The following is an 18412-nucleotide window of genomic DNA, read 5'->3' as shown; positions in this document are numbered from 1 at the left end:
GCTCCGTCTTCCGCGTTTCTTGCATTCTTGTGACTATAGCAACAAGCCCTATCCTTTTGTACACTCTCTTATAGCTTTCCTTTTATTTGGTGTATTTGTTCTTAGTTGTTCTTGTTTATTTGTTTGCTCGTATGTTTGGGCTCAATGCTCGTTTGACGTTAGAAGGAACGCAATCGAAGAGTTTTGAAGATGAAATTTTCAAGAACAAGAATTGAAGACACTGAGCACCTATTCTCTAGAAGAAAGGCAAGTGTTTCTTTGATCATTTTTTTGTCCTAATAATCACAATAAATATAACTTTTTCCTTATGCATGCATGTGTCCTAATTTTGATGGATCCTAATTAAGGATATGCCCAGTCTTTATAATCATTCCTTGTCAACCTGGGTTTTATCTTCTTGTTGGGTAGCTTCTGCATAGTTGCTATAACTAGTTCTGGTTTGGAAATAATATATAACCATGATGACAACAATGATGATGCTACACCTGTTTTATCCATGTTCACGCTCCTTGTATTGTTAATCACAAGATCTTATGCTTTTATCAGAACATGGAGAACCACCCAGGAAAATAGTGTAACCACAGTACTATATGGCTCTGGTCTTGGCTAATTAATTAGAAACACTAGCTTATGACAATCTTACTGAAGAGGCAAGAGGGGCTGCATCGTCGAGATATAGCTCGGTCCTCATGAGGCTTTGATATATGGTCCTTGGCTAAGGCACTACCTCACTAGGGAGAGTTATGACCACTTTGGCTTGAAACCTTAGCGGATTGTCATAAGTTAGGGAATCTTTGTAAAGACCTCGTAGTGAATCTCTTGCCACTCAACGTGGAAGTGTTTAAGAGGCTCGCGACCTCGGACAATAAGGGAGACACGAGTTGTGGGTAAAGTGTACATTCTCTGCAGAGTAAAAACTGATATATCAGCCATGCTCATGATTACGAATGGCTTGAACCCTCACATGATAATTGAACTAGAGGATGAATTAAATCATGGACCATGTTTATGGTTGTGGTTATGCTTCGGCTTTATCTTTTCTGTTTCTTTTAATGTGGGTTTTGGTTTGAACTTATACCTTAGTGATCACGTGCTAACAAAACTTGACCAACTAAAATTGCTTATCGCAGTAAGCTAGTCAGGCTTTCCTTGCTTTTGGCCTTCATGTCATATAATTCCCAACACTTGCTGAGTGCCAACTAGAAGTGTATTCACGCTTATTATAAATTGCTGCTCAGAAGAGAAAGTTGCCGTGAAGTCTTTTGAAGATGATGCTGAGTTCTAGGTGTACGCCACCTCCGGTCGATTGCGTGTGAAGTTTGAAGCCTTCGTTTCCAGGATAAGCTATATAACTCTGATAATCTTTATAGTCTCTTAGTTTTCTTTATGTGATACTGTTACTGATTATTTACTGATGAAGTCACTATAGGTATGGAACTTTATCCTGGCATACATATAGTTATGTTTTCGATTTTGTCCTTAAAATCGGGTGTGATATTGTTCCAAGCACGGCCTTGGGCCGATCAACAAGAACTGATCCCTCTGGGGACCCCGGGTCCCTGAACTCGTCAGAGGCCTTGAGTGGCTTCACAATTTTTTTAATCGTGAAGATGCTATTTCCCGCTGCGTTGTACCTTTGTCTGGGGTGAGGAGTCGCATCGCTCTATCTCATCCGCGGAGAGACGCAGCGTACAAGAGATCCCTCTTGTGACTGCGAGTCAATTGGGGTTGCCCTGATCAGTCAGCATCATAAATGCGCTGTAGTCGCCCCAGGTGCGTGTCTTCAGCGCAGAATATTGAGGTTCGCTCAACCCGTCACGTCAGCCCGCTATGGAGGGGTTTCTCCCTATTTCCCCCGTGAGGGTTTCCATCCTTTTGAGGTGGAGCTGCACGCCACGTGGCGAGGCTGTCTTGCGAGATAGGGAGGCTCCCAGCTGGCTATATATGGAGGCCTCAAAGCTCCGTTCTTGAACTTGTGGCAGAACCAACCTGAATTATACCGGCTCAAGTACGTGAGTCCATTCCTGAGGGCTCCAACGTGCTTCAAACGGTATAATCCCTTGGCCTGTCGGGTAACGTCCCGATAAACCACCGATACACAGGATCAAATAAGGTTACCTCACACGAAAGTGAGTCCAGAGATACAATCACCATCACAATTTATATAACAGGGGATTACAAGAGTTTATAAAAGTAGTACAAAGTTTCAAACTTAGAGAAAACAATACAAACTATTTAAGCTAAGACCTTTAGCAGCGGAAAACATACGCGATGATCTATAGCACGTCGACAAGACGGATGTCATGCTAAGCCCAGGCACGACATCACTCGGTATCACCAATGTTGGCTGAGGACGGATTCCATTCCACGGACCAACCTTCTGGAAGAGCACAGGGCCAAGGCAGGGAAGAGTAGGGTCTTCACAGATGTCACCTGAAAAACATACAACTAGCAAGTCTGAGTATACTAATACTCAGCAAGGCTTACCCGGAGTTGGGTATACTTAGCCCATAACTAGACTTATGAAAGCTTATAATTATTCTGGGTTTAGTTTCAGCTAAAAAGCAACAAAGAGTAGATCCTTAATTTCAAGTTTTAGCTTTCAGATTCTAGTTAATTATCCATTCTAAGTAAGCACCTATATCTAAGCAAGCATGGTATAATCTTTGGTCAAGCATCATCTTTGATAACCATAATATTGCTCTTGTTACTCTATGTGGAAAAGGGGATAAGCAGTCTCATTTCATCGTGAGAGGCGGACGATTCCTGAATCGAGATTCAACCTTGCAAGGTAAACCTAACTCACACGCTTGGAACACTACAGGGTCGTTCCGAAGCAACCGTTTACCTTTCATTCCGACTCGTGGACAGGTCCACCACAAGCGACTGCAGGAACATACGCACATCACTCGTGCAGGACATACGTCTGTAGCGCGACTACAAAACCCGTATTCCTGGTTGCCCTTGCAACACGTATTTCCCCAGTCGAACTAAGTAACCAAAAGAACCAAATACATGTGGTGGGAGGTATGTCCACTCCTCGGGCCGATTGGCTACTAGGCTTACCGCTTACCCATAACTCACGGCATGTGGTTAGTACTTTCAAACGCTTAACCCCGATCGGCACACACCGCGACCTTATCAAAATTCATCAACACAGACGGGGTATTACCTCAACCATGATACCTCATAAAACTCCCGTCCGGCATCCTTATAGTGATAACAGGAATGTAAACATTACAACTCCTATATCGCACGAGTGACAGGAAATCACCCGACTTCTACCGGCCCTATTAGCATAGCAGCTAGTCGGACTCAAGTACTAGTATCCATCACATTGGTTTCTAGGAGAATGCAACTAGGGTTTCAAACAATTCTTAAGAACTTAATGCATGGAATACGTAATAGATATAGATTGCAGCGTAATAAAAATAGTAGGTTATGTCCGGGGCTTGCCTTTATTGGTGGGGCTGGGGTTAGTCAAGTTAATAACGTCCGAACTTTGGTTCGGGCCTTCCGAGAATTCCCTGACGAAGTCCTTAGGGTCTTCAGAACAACCTTCTTCTTGTTCCGGGATTAACTGGTAATTTCCGTCGGCAGGAGAGATCGAGTCTAAATGATATGCAAGATGGAGTTCAATGGATGCATACACTTTCATTTCAATTCACGATAAAGTTGCAATTCAAATAAAAGAACATTACATTTCGACAAAAAACCTAACTACCCTGTACTGGGCAGTCATTTATCGGGTATCAACCAAAGTAACTAGTTACGTTAAGCAACAAGGTGGGTTACCCTAAACATTTATTCTAACTTCATTGGGTAGCATGTTCGGTTATCTAATTGGTTGGTGTAAAGGTCTTGGCTTTAACTGATGAGGATGCATCAGGTTTAGCCGATGGATGTGCTTTGGTCATATCTAACAGAGGCGTGTCTTAACTGAGATGTGCTTAAGTATTATCCTAAGTAACTAGGTGTGGTTGCATCGGCTGGATTACGTCAACACAACAATTGAGTGCCGTACAGCCGATAGGGTTAGCTAAGTTAGACCTATTTCAAGAATTAGGTGTAACAGAACACTAATATTATACTAGGTTGGTGAGACCACAAGTGCGAAACTAGTCTAACGAGAATGTGGCCGATAGGTGTATAGTTGATGGGTTGTACGTGACTGACTTCTTAGCCGACAAATCAGCAGATAGAAGTATGCCGATAAAGATTGGAAAACTAAGAATTGATCGGACACAATTGACCTATATGGAAAGCAACTAAAATCAGCTTGGATTAGCCGAAAGCAAGAATCTTAAGATCTAGTGTGAAAACTCAGATAAATCGGCTGTTTAACAAAGGTTCACACATAGCCGATTCACATTTTAATCCGACAGAGTACCTAGCCGATAGGTATGTAGTCGATAAGTGTATCCTAAAGGTATGTGATCGATAAAGGCCGGGGTGTGCTGATTTTACAGAAAAGGTCCTAGCAAGATTAAAATCTACATACAAACATTTCATCAACTACAATACAAAGGCACTTAAATTCCATAGCTAAAGAGCAGGAAAAGACTTGAAAATTTTTACACAAGACTAAACAAGAAGGACACAAGCTATATTTCAAAGATTAGCTGCAATCCAATAGGTTAACACTTAAGAACTTATGGTATAAAAAGGAATCTAAGCCTTAAATCATAAATATTAACTCATGACTAAAGCATTAATTTAATTGAAAATAGAAATTAAGTATTCAAGTTTAAATTAAATTTAAAATTGAATGTGAGTCCTAGATAACTAGAGTTATAAAGTTTGAAAACTTTAAACACAATTTTATTGCATACTTAAAAGATTTTGGCTAAAAGATCTAATTAGATAGGTCTTACTAAATAGACTTAGCAAATTTTCATATAAAACAAATTGAATTGATCAACTCTTACAAATTAAATTATGAATCAAGATTAAGTTTGAAATTTCCACATCACATCATATTTAAACAATGGAGGTTGCATAACAAAATCATGATCACATGGTTAACCTATAGGATTAAAATTGGAATTACGGATAGGATATTACATTCCCATGTCTTAGATTCAATATTGATTCAAAACTATTTGGTTTCAAATCAAACTCACTTAATAGGAGTTATAGAGTTCTAAACCTAGTTTCAAACAAAACTGGTTTTGTAATTTTTGGAATTTCCTACAATTCTCTATTGAATTTACAAGTCAAAAATATCACTCACATGAAATAACAAACATCCATTTACTTTTATTCAAAATACAGTACAAACTATCTATTTTCACAGCATGGTCATAAAACAAAAAGGATAGAATTTGAAATGAGGATTCAAGTCCAACTGGTTTCATATTTTTTTGAGTTTTCTACGATTTTCTAGGGATTTTCAAAGTTCAGCACATTGGAAAGGAAGAAAGGGCTGAAAACTTCCATTTGGACCGTTGGAAAGATTTGGGACTTTGCAATTGGGTCCCTCTGCCATGGATGACCGGTGGAGCTCGGGTTCATCCCAAATTCCGGCGATGGAGTGGTTAATTAGCAAGGGGAGTAGGGTGGGGAGAGAGAGGGCATCCGGGCGCACCGATTGGCACACTTGGGAGGAGAAGAGACGGCCGGAGGAGGGCCGCCGGCGTGAGGCAGGAGCAGCGGCGGCACGGTGGCGCGGGGGACTGGGCTGCGGCGTGGGAGAGGTGCAACGGCGTGGGGGAGCAGCTTCCAGAGGCCCCGAGGGTGCTATTTATAGGAAAAGGAAGGGAGGAGAGAGGCGCACGGCCGGGTGCCACGGCGGCGGCTCAGGTGAGCAGCACCGGCAGCTCGGGCGGGCGGCGGTCGGCGCGTGGCAGCACGGGAATGGGCGGGGAAAGAAGGGATAAGGTTGGGGGAAGGGATAAGGCGGCGCCTGGGAGTGGAGAGGGGGCAGGGGGGCTGCACTGACGCCGGTGCTTAAAGAAGAACGGCGGCGGCGGCAGTGAAGCAGAAAAACAGAGGAAGCAGCCGGAGGAAGAAGAAGGGTAGGAGAGCGCCAAGGACCTGTTTGCAATTTGCAAAAACTTCAAGGGCCTGAAAGAAAGACTAAATTTCCCACTGATACAGGGCTCTAATGAAGAAATGACCAAAATGAAAGTTGTACAACTTTTCAAGCTCTACAACTTTGCTTTAGGGTTTGAACTCCAAAACTCATGGTATGCAACCTTATTTTGGAAACTTTGAACTAACTTTAAATTTTATAAAGACTTGTCCTTGTTACATATTTTACACACAACTTGGGCCTAGGTGCAAGTTTTCAGAACTGTCATGATTACTTGCATTCTTATAATTTGGCCCCTAGTAACTTTTGAAAATTACTTTTGTAAATCAAATATTTGCGTAGAAGGACTTATACTTTTAAAAAATAACATAAATACCCTTGTTTTTACCACTTTACCCAAAATTTTTACACACTTCAACATACACATTTCCAATGAAACTTTTGGATAAATAAATATATTTTTACAAGGGTTAAAACAAGGAAAACATGTTTACAAAACCACTTTCACTTATTTTGAAATTACCCTAATCCAAATACATTTTGCAAAAACAACCCTATGTTTTTCTGTAATTACAAAAATACCCTTTTTACTTGTATTTTAAATTTTCAACAGTTTCACACAAACACACAAAAGTTTTATACTAACAAGCGTACACTTCACACTATCAAATTATAAGCCTAGCTTACAGATACATGAACTGTCACAGAACTCATGCAGATCCTGAGTCGTGGGTGAGCCTTGTCTTGTATAATGGAGTTGCTCTTAGCCTAAGTGCGTCCTCCTGACGGAGCTGATGGTCCCTCCAGTATCTGGTGCTAGAAGAATGCTTACAAGCAGCAAGGGATAGCATGCGAGCGACGCCGTCCACCCGGGCTTTTCCCAAGCTCGATCCTCCAAATGTTCTGCTAGGGTGATCGAGCAAAGCGGGTACGCAGGCATGGCACCGTCTCTGTCAGGCAGGTGGCATGGCTTCGCCAGCGCCTCGAGCAACCAGGGGGGAGGCATTGGCTCCCAGTGGAGGATGTGTTAGTAGTTCCACCGGCCGGGAATAGGTACAGGTAGGAACTCCTCGACCCTTCCTAGCAGGGCGCGTGCTCGCGGGAACTGCCTGGGCCCCGAGTGGGTTCGGCTTCCCCGCGTGCCTTAGCTTCAGCTCATATCATCGGAAGGCTCGTCCTTCCTAGGCGGCTGAGACCGGGAAAGAGCTCCTCGCTGTCATTTTAGATGGCGAGGGAGTTCGGCCAGCGGCGGCGGCAGATGGACTGCTCGCCGTTATCCCGTGCCAGATTGTCCTCAAGGAAGGGGCTACAAGTAGAAGGCTTGCAAGGAAGATGCTGCCGCCAAGCTTCCAGCACTTGTAGCAGCCCTCCTCGAGGCTCCAGCTTTACAATCCTTGCGGTGGTAATGGGATTTTGTACTTTGTAACGGCCATGGGCCGACTGTGTTTTGTATCTACTGCGCTCGACCGGGAGTCCGATCAGGGGTTCGCGTTTTGCCATTCTTCCCTAGTGGAAACGTGGTACCCCGACCCGCAGTGGTCCTTATCATGAAGGGGGGCGGTTGTGCTGGTGATGTCACTAGCGTGCACGCATAAAGGTGGCCCCATCCGTGGTCTCTGTGACCAGAGGGGTTGAGTCGGCGTCACTTGCCTAGATGGCTTGAGTGACGTGCTCGGTGAGCTCCTAGCGGTTGTGCCTAGGAAAAAATTCTGGGCGTCCGAGTGGAATCTGGGTCTATCATTCATGATGGGGTCGGCATAGCCTGCAGGTGGCATTCCATTGCTCCACAACCCTCCTCTCGGTAGATGCCTGAGTCATCCGACCGACTCAGGTGCCCCGCTAGCTTCTCCTCGATGGAGATTCTGTGGGCATGGCTCGAGGTCCGGATCAAACGAGAAGGTTGAGATGACCCGGATTGCTGCCTGAGCAGGTCAGGCAAGGGCAGCTGGAGCTCATCTACATTTTCTCCTCTGGCTCTATTTGATGCAAGGTGGCCTTGAGTCCTCCGCGGACCGGCCCTCAAACCTCGGTCAGTTGGTGGTGAGGCTGTGGTAAAGTACTCATGGTTGAGGCCCCATATGAGTAGAGAAAAATGCTAAGGCCACAGTGTGTAAAGTACTTTACCACAACCTCGTTCATCGACCTTATAGTTGCAGCATACGGTAAAACATTCAACTCCTATAGTTGCGCGAGTGCAGGAAACCTCTCGACTTTTACCGTACCTATTAGCAGAGCAACTACTCGACTTCCTATTCTAGTAGTCATTACAAAGGTGCCTAGGATCATGCAGCTAGAGTTCCAATCAACTCCTATGGACTTAAATGCATTGGTAAAAAGGAACAATAGTTGCATAATTTAAATACTGGGATCATGCACTGGGGCTGGCCTTCTTGTGTAAAACTAGTCGGGGCTTCCTCCGAACGTTGGTCTGGGTCTTCAGCGATTGCTATTAGATTAACCTGAGCTTCGTGCTGCTCAATCTCGGACTCGAGCACCAGATGGTAGATCCCGTCGGCGAGAGTAGTCGAATCTATATGAATGCACATGTATGAGAGGTTTTACTGGTACAAGATTACATTATAAAGTAGTCAAAACTTAAGTTAAGTAGTCGAGTACATCATTTTCTTTTCCCTAGGCAGTCATTTACCGAGTACTTATCTGGATTAAGTGAGTGTGTGGTTTTGCATGTTGTAAACGGTCCTTTCCCACAGGAAGCATTGGTTAACCAAACCTACTTGAAGAGGTAGTTTCTGGGTGGCAAAACTACTGTAGAGGTAGTTTCTGAGTTGAGATTTTTATGCAGAACTACCCGTAGAGGTAGTTTCTGAGTTGAGATATTTATGTAGAGCTTGTTACTTAAGTACAAACCCACTGTAAAAGTTTTAGCCATTTTTATTCAGCAGGTTATACATGAAAAAAATGTATTAAACGACTACTGCTAGGATTAAGATCTACTTGCATAAAACAACCATGCATGAACTGATGCTCAACTTTTTACTGAAAAAACCTACTCCCATGAGTAGGTTACTGCACATTTTTGTAGACTTCTCCTAAGAAAAAACCAGAGGTCAACATTTTAGTTTAAAGGGGATCTAGCCTATAACAAAAGTACTCGATACACCTAGCTGTGCTTGGATTCAAAGCTTGAAACTTTCATGAAAGACTTTACACCTTGCACTGAAGCTACAAACCAAAATTCATGAGCAGTTCTTTCTTGAAACTCTTGGAACAACAAAAAGATATTTAAACTTGATTTAAATCCACATCTAAAATTATGTGGAAATAGTCCAAGATGCTTTTACAAAGTTGTAGATCTAAACTTAAAGATTCCAGAACATCTTAACTTGTATTTTTAGGATTTCTGTATGAGTTGTTTTGCATTCTTAAAGTTAATAGATTGGTTTTCAAAGTTCTTGTTTCTAGTTTACAGATGAATCCCTGATATTTTATAGTAACCTTCTTGGAAAGATTGAAATTGAAGCAAAAGGGTCCTTTGCACAGGGGAACGGCTACTACCGGCCAAAATTCGGCGACTAGGGTTGCCGATGGTGAGGGGTGAAGGCTGCAGAGGCAAGAGGGGAACAAACTGCACCTATTTGAGGCCTTAGGTGAGGAAGGGGTGGACCGAGGCGGCTTGCCGACGGTGGCATAGAGCCCGCGGCGAGTGCGGATGGTGGGGGCGACGGTCCGGTGAGGAAGATGGCACGGGGAACAGCTGTGTAGCCTCGGGTTGAGGCAGAGAAGGTGGTGGAAAGATTGGTTTGGACAATATTGGGGAGGAGTGGTGTGTCCACACGCAGGTGGTGACTCGCCGGAGTTGGAGGTTGGGGGCGACGAGCTTACGGGCCTCTGGTGGGTCTTTTATAGGCGCAAGGGGAGGGAATGGCGGCCTGGGCTCGAGCCGCTGGGGAAGGTGAGACCAGGGGTTCCAAATCTGAGGCTCGCCGTGGTGCCAGCAGCATCCGCGGCACAAAAATGCTGCCGCGTGGAGGGTTCCTAAGGGGGAGAGCGGGATTTTATGGGCCAGCGGCGGGATCTTCAGGGGGGCTGGTGGGCCCGCATGCCCGGACGGGCTTGGTTGCGCCGAGGTGCGCCGGCCAGCTGGCCGACGCTCCATGGTGCAGCTGAGGCTGCCCGACCAAATGGGCTTGCCAGCGCATCAGAAATCTTCCGCGTACCCACAGAACCCCGCCTGACAGGGAGAGAAGGAGGGGGGAGGAAAGGAAGGGCCGGCGCACGGTGCGACCTGGGCCAGGGGGCGTTGCTGGGCCGCGCGGAGGAAAGGAAGGAAGGAAAGAAAGGACGCCTGGGCTGGGCCGTGCGGGAGAGAAAAGAGAGCCGGCTGGGCTGGGCCGCAAGGAGGAAAAGAAAGAGGAAAAAGGAAAAGAGAAGTGGGCCGGGCCCAACTAGAAAATGAGAGAGAAAAACAAATGCATTCAAATGCATATGAATTTGAATTGAAATTTAAATTCAAATGGAAGACAATCAATAAAATAATGCAAAGGAGCATGAAATGGACAAAACCTATATTTCCTTATATTTCTTTTTATGGTTTTGTTAAATTGCTATTAATTCACGGTAAATACTCTAAAAATCAAAATGAGGAAATAAAACCTTATGGGTCCTAAGAGAGTTCTAGCAAAAATTTATTTAAGTTCCTAATTTCAAAATTAGGTGTTACACTTCCTCATTGGAGTGCCGCCACCACCACCCGCAATCGCCGCCAGCTCTGCGCCACGCCGGCGACCCGCGTCGGTTCACCACTTCCCCACCCAAGGCCACTATCAGGAGCGGTTTGGTCCCCTCTTGCCTCTCCCACCCTAGCCCCTCGCCGCCGGCAACCCTAGTCGCCAGAATTTGGCCGGTTGTCACCATTCCTCTGCACAAAGGACCAAAAACTAGAACTTTGAAAACCAATCTATGAACTTTGAAAATGCAAAACAATTTATAGAAAAATCCTAAAAATATAAACTAGGATGTTCTGAACTCCTTAAGTTTAGATCTACAATTTTGTAAAAGGATCTTGGACTGTTCCCACATAATTTTAGCAGTAGATTTAACTCAAGTTTAAATATCTTTTGATTGTTCTAAAAGTTTAAGAAAAGAACTGCTCATGAGTTTTGGAAGGTAGCTTCTGTACTAAGAGTATGTTCTTTCATAAAAATTTTATGCACTGAATCCAATCATAACTAGATGTTTTGAGTACCTTTTGTTATATCCTAGATCTAGTTAAACTAGAATTTTAGCCTCTAATTCTTGCCTAGGAAAAAATCTATAAAATTTACAGTAGCCTACTCATGCAAGTAAGATTGTTCAGTAAAATATTGAGCACCAGTTCTTGCATGGTTCGCTCTGTACAAATAGATCTTGATCCTAACAGTAGCTGTTTAATGTATTTTTCATGATTAATCTGCTAAATCAAAATGGCTAAAAATTTTACAGTGAGTTTGCACTTAAGTAATGTGCTCTGCGTAAAAATCTCAACACCAAAAACTGCCTCTACGAGTAGTTTGGTTTAATCCATGCTTACTGTTGAAAATAGCAGTTTACGAAATGACAAAACCACTCACTTACTTAAAGTAGTTAATTAATCCACATAAGTACTCGATAAATGACTGCCCAAGAAAAATAAAATGAAGTGCTTGACAACTTAACTTGAGTTTTATTAAATGACTACTTTATAGTGAAATAGTTATTTATCTTGTACCATTAAAACCACTCATACATGTGCATGCATGTAGAATCGACGACTCTCGCTGACAGAACCTACGAGCTGGTGCCTGAGTCTGAGAGTGAGCAGCACGAAGCTCAAGTTAATCTAACTGAAGTTGCTGAAGACTCGAACCAAAGTTCGGAAGAAACCTCGACTAGTTTTGCCCAAGAAGGCAAGCCCCGGTGCATGATCCTAGTATTTCAATTAATGCAACTACTGTTCCTTTTTATCTGTGCATTTAAGTTCATAGGAGTTGATTGGAACCCTAGCTGCATGATCGTAGGCACCTATGTAATGAATACTAGAACTGGAGTTTGAGTTGATGCTCTGCTAATAGGTTCGGTAAAATTCGAGTGATTTCCTGTCACCCGCAAGAATTATAGGAGTTGAATGATTTACCACATACTGCAACTACAAGGTTGACAAGCGGGGCTCTGGTACATTGCTCATGGTTGAGGCCCCGTCTGAGGGGAGAAAAATGCTAAGGCCGCAATGTGTGGTAGTGGTGGTTAAGCGTTTAAACGTACTAACCACATGTTGAGAATATGGTACTCGATAAGCTTAAGTAACTGATTGGCCCGGCAAGTGGACTTTATTTTCACCCTACTTGAATGAAGTTCAGATGCGTATACACATGCGAGTGCAGAGCGTGGCTCTATAGTCGAGGACGGTGACCCTGATCCACAACCTTGAAAGAAAGGGGAAAAGTCGTTTGGGGTGATCCTTCGGTGCTCCAGGCGTGTGTGTTAGATTTGCCTTGCAAGGTTAAGAAATTCAATTCGAATCCTCCGTTTCTCGCAGTACCTGGGACTGCTTAACACTTCTGCCACATAGAGTAACAAGAGGAACCATGACTATGATCAAACTTGTTGGATGATTAATTGTTTTCAACCATGTTTGGTTAGAGATAGATGCTCATGTAGAATGGTTAAGTGAACTAGAATATTGAAAGCTAAAATGTGAAATTAAGGACTTACTCTTTGTTGCTTTTTAGCAAAAAGAAAACCTAGAGCCTTAGAGCCATGCATGCTTAGGAGTCGGTTATTTACATACCAATAGCCGGGTAAGCCTTGCTGAGTAGTAGTATACTCAGCCTTGCTTGTGGCATTATTTTCAGGTGCGTCTTTTGAAGAAATGATAGCTGGTTGATGTGGCCTTGTACCTTGCTGCCAGGTTGGTCTGTGGAGTGGGATCCATCCCCGGCTAACGATAACTCTTCCGAGTGATGCCATGTATAGGCTTCATCATGGTATCCGAACTCTGAATAAATTTTTTATGTTTGTGTTATCACCATAATTTGACTGGGCCAAGGGATGGGCCGAAAGCAACATGAGCTGAAAGAAATCATCGTAATGGTCTGCAAATCGGCCTCTGTGCGAACTTGTCAAGGGCCAAGGTGGCCGTGTATCTAAGGATAGTTTAAAAATAGTAAGTTAGAGATTGTGTTGTAATTAGCTAGGGTTAGTTAGAAAAGATCAAATCTCTGGACTATAAATATGTATCGTGAGATTCAATAAAGGCAGAATCAATCATTCACAACAAACTCTCGGCGCATCGCCACCCCTTCCTCAAGGGCTTTTTTCAGGTAATCGTCATGCTGCTCCGATCATGTTCCACATGGTCGGAGCAGCGTTGCTTTTATCTGTTTATCATTGTGTTTCTCGTACTGAAGCGTTTTTGATGGCGAGCAACACTAGTTATCTTAAACGATTATGATGCTGCATTGGTTTTGAATAGTAAATCCATGTTTTGCTTGTTGTTCGTAATCGTTTAGCTGTTCTTGTACGCGATCTCGGGTGCAAGGGCAGCGCTTTGTTCTGTTATCGCTTAGTAGATCTAATCTATTATGGTAGTTCTTTGTGTTACAAGGAATTGGTTTAACATCCGTGTGATTAGGCCCTTCAAACGGGTTGAATGTTCCGGCTGCATGTTTGGTGCCTTATGGTAACCTGACGAGGGATTGTTCCGGGAATCGACTTGTTAAGTTGGTTTTTAGGCCTCTCTTCGGATTAGCATATTGTTATCTTTCATGTTCGTTAGGCTTAACCACGCGTAGGATGTTCCGGTCACACGGTGAAAGCTTTTACTGTCACAGATTGGATTAGCCTGGCAATTACAGAACATGCTTTTATTCTCCTATCGGATTCATATGAAGCGTTCGTATGTTTGGTAGATCCGATCTATTAAATGTAGCAATCGGCTTCTTTCAGCCGATTTTGAAAGGTACCCGAAGGTCCAATCTAGTACAATGATTCCGTCGGCTTGTTTGGCTGATCTGGGGATCGTTGTCAGAGCCGATTACGGCTCGGACTAATGTTTAACTTGGCTGTGTACGTAGGAAAATAGCTGACGAACGGTTTCTACACCTTCCTGATCAGGTATAGGTCAGGTGGCACGCCTAGCACTTCACCAAGCTAGGGCGTGTGCCGGACTTCTGGGCCGTTGATCGAGGGACCGGGGCCCACCAGCAGTCCCGGAAGCCTCCCGGCTCCTCGTATTGCCTGTTGCTGCTCGCCGGTGGGTTTTGACCGGCAACACATTCTGGCACGCCTAGTGGGACCACATCATCTACTTCATCAACTTCACCGATTACATCGACTACTGCATCAACTACATCGACTACTTCAGTGACTACTTCGACTACATTGACGGCAATCGGCTACATCATCTTCTTTGGCTTCATCGACTTCCATTGTCAAGATGCCGAGCGAGAACCCGATTACTTATGAAGAGTTATCTGAAGAGCATAAGCAGAGGTATGACAAAATAAAGGCTGCTTTTGAGGCCGATCTCCTCAGCTCGTTTGAGAGAACCCGTCACCACGGCATCAGGTGGAAGGGGTTTTCATCTGAAGGGGCACTCGACGAAGTGGATCTGTCTTCCCCTAAGGAAGAACGTACGTGGGCTCTCCATCAAGAGGTCAATTACATGGTGGCTCACTCATTACATCGGCATTCTGAGAGTCTGGTGAACACCCTCGAGCGCGTCGCGGTGCGCGTGGTGCAAGAAATTATGAAACACCAGTACTCTCCAACAGGACCTACTTTAGGGAGTCACAAAGGGGAATTGCCTTCTCAATCCAGACCACCAGTGCCGTATGCATTCGCAACCCCAGAGCAACATAATTCTCCAGCTTATATCATATACAAGGTGGGAGGTGACCCTGCTGATCACTAATTCTTTAGTGAACCACCCAAGGAGGTACCACATGGATATGTTTGTGCGTATATACCAGATGGTGGTAACCCGGCGCAACCCACGCATAGAGCAACTGGAGGAACATCTGTAGTCGATGCCGACAAACAGGCATGGTTGGCTACCTACGCAACAGGGCCGAGTCATGAAGGTACGCACTCGGCCCCAGGAGTTCATACAGTGGATCAAATTAGTGCCATTTTGAGAGATCAATTTGGTATTCTCCCAAGAAGGCGAGCGATCGGCTACACCAAGCCGTATCCAAGTGACTACGACTTGATTCCTCTGCCGCCCAAGTATCGGCTACCTGAATTCACCAAATTCAGCGGAGCAGAAGGATCTAGTTCCATAGAACATGTAAGCCGATATCTAGCACAGTTGGGGATGATTTCAGTGTCGGATCCATTGCGAGTAAGGTTCTTCTCGCAGTCTCTCACAGGGCCAGCTTTTGGATGGTACACGTCATTGGGCCCTGATTCTATCCGTACCTGGAAGCAGCTAGAAGAACAATTCCATGTACAATATCATTCAAAAGCTGCGGAAGCTGGGATTGCTGATTTGGCATAGGTCCGCCAGAAGCGAGGAGAAACAGTGGCGGAATATATCCAGCGTTTTAGGGAAGTCAAGAATCGATGCTACTCGATTCGAATTTCAGAGAAAGAGGCAGTCGAATTAGCGACTTTGGGATTGGTAAAACCGATCAGAGATCTGGTTTTCCAGCTGGAGTTCAACTCTTTGGCTCATCTGGTGCAGAAAATGACAATATATGAGCAACGTCATCCAGAATTGTACCAAGACAAGTTCAAACGTCAAGTAGTAATGGTTAACGCTGAAGATTCTGAAGACTCCGAGGATGACCCAGAGATTGCAGTTGTAGAGTGGGCACGGGGGGCAAAGCCTGTGCCCTACAAGTGGGTGAAACAATAGGGCCCTCTAAAAGGAAAAGCAGCTGAAGTTCCCTGAAGGTTTCAAGATCCCAACAGCCTAGGAGCTCCAGGGGAGGTCATACTGTAAGTGGCATAACTCTTTCACCCACGGCACCAATGCCTGGAAGGAACTTCGGCGACAGATACAATCAGCCATTGAACAAGGCTGATTAATTTTAGGACAGTATGCCATGAAGGTCGATACTCAACCGTTCCCAAATGTAAATATGGTGGAAGGGTACGACCGATCAACGAGTCATCAGCTGGATTTCACGTTCGGTATCAACATGGCAGGGCATGCATCACTTCAGCATACGAGGCAAGAGGCTGATTCCCGTGATCGGCCCCAAAAAGAAGAAAGAGGCTACATCACCGAACAACAGGTCAGGCATGTCAGAAATCAACGGCCGGTTTCTTCTTATCTCCTGAGAAAATACCAGTATCAGTATCAACAGCGTCTCCAACGTGAGACTAAAGAAGAAGAGTATGAGCGACGCACTGGGAAATGCCTCAGGAAGCGAGAGGATACACGAGATCATTGGCATTGCCCGTTCTTCAAATATTGCTGGGATTCCGGTATGAAAAGACTACCCACCCTTGAGGATTGTCCAGAATGCAATTTTCAGAAGCAAGTTACAAGAAGCGCCTCGGTTTTTCAGAGTTTGGGACCAGGGCAACCTGCCATGAACAAAACAAGTCGACACATACAGCGGGAGATTCAGAAGGTGAGGAGGACAAGTATCACCGACCACGCTGGTGTCCTGATGGGCTCAACCGGTCCCAAAAGCGGAGGGTACAGCGGCTGCGCAGCTTGGAAGAAGCCGAGGCCCAATACTTAGAAACATTAAGGAAGGCACAGCCAGATTTGGCGGAAAAGGTCCACAACCCTCGAAAAGCAGAGAGTTCTTCCAAGAAGGTATGGCGACCCAAGAAGTCAAAAGCCGATGTGAAGACATCGGCTGTTGCACACATGGTGTTCGTTCTTGCTGCAAAGTTTCATGCACCAAGACATGAGGAGGTGCCAGTGGCTCAACTTGACTTGGGACCATGACCAGTCATTTTCGAGAAGCCCCGAGAAAAGAATTACAGGCACCTGAAGGCGTTATATCTCAAGGGGTATATAAACGGCCAGCCTGTCAACAGGGTGCTAGTCGATACAGGAGCAGTGGTTAATATAATGCCATATTCAGTGCTGCGCAAGTTGGGGCATTCTGTTGGGGACTTGATCAAAACCAATATCACACTAAGTGACTTCAACGGACAAACTTCAGAGGCACAAGGAGTCCTCAGCGTGGATCTGACGGTAGGAGGTAAAACCATCCCTACGTCGTTTTTTGTGGTCAACAGCAAGGGATCATACACCATTCTGCTTGGGAGAGATTGGATCCATACCAATTGCTGTATCCCATCCACAATGCACCAGTGTCTGATTCAATGGGACGGAGATGAAGTAGAAGTGGTCGACACGGATGACTCTGTTGAAGTTTCACATGCTGCCATGAGTGTCTGGGACGCAGGGGACCAGGAACCGATCTCAGGGATCAGCTTGGAGGGCTGCGACCGTGTGGAAGCTACAAAAAACGGGGTGAGGTTGGTCTTATCCACTGGCCTTACGGAGTAGATTGGAAAGTAACCGGAAAGGCTGATCCCTGCGATCGGCCCCCAAAAAATAGAATCGAGTTGTTTTTGTTATCCCTGTTACATTGTTATAATGATCGCAAAGAGGCCTGCTCGAGCAGCCGGCCATGTGATTGTAAGATAATACGTATTAATGCAAACAACAAGTCGGCCGATCCCTACGATCGGCAAAATCCTTCTGCTTCATATTCTTTGTTTATTTGCAGTATCGACTTGATGGATGAAGAGAAGCTAGGATATGGGTTTACATCTGCTAACGAGCTGGAAGAAGTCGATATTGGTCCTGGGGATAAGCCACAGCCAACATTTATCAGCAAGAAGTTAAATCCGGAGTTGCGAGAGGTGATGATAATACTATTGAGAGAATATACGGATTGTTTTGCCTGGGATTACACAGAGATGCCCGAGTTGGATAGAAGTATTATTGAACATCGACTCCCTCTTAAGCCAGGATTTCGGCCGTTCCAGCAACGAGCACGACAAATGAAGGCCGAAGTCCTAGAAGAAGTCGAGAAGATGATAACACCAGGCTTCATCAGGCCATGCAGGTATGCCGAATGGATTTCCAGTATTGTGCCTGTACGGAAGAAGGACGGCCGATGGAGAGTCTGTGTAGACTTCAGAGATCTTAACAGAGCCACACCAAAAGATGAGTATCCGATGCCAGTTGCGGAAACGTTGATCAATGCAGCTGCTGGTCATAAGATGTTAAGTTTTATGGATGGCAACGCTGGTTATAACCAGATTTTTATGGCTCCAGAAGATATTCACAAGACTGCATTCAGAGTACCAGGTGCAGTGGGATTATTCGAGTACGTGGTCATGACTTTTGGGCTCAAAAATGCTGGTGCTACATATCAACGAGCCATGAACTATATGTTTCATGATTTGATCAGCAAGCTGGTG

This window comes from Panicum hallii, chromosome 6, assembly GCF_002211085.1.
Source record: "Panicum hallii strain FIL2 chromosome 6, PHallii_v3.1, whole genome shotgun sequence".
Lineage (NCBI taxonomy): Eukaryota > Viridiplantae > Streptophyta > Magnoliopsida > Poales > Poaceae > Panicum > Panicum hallii.
This window is presented reverse-complemented; position numbering follows the sequence as displayed.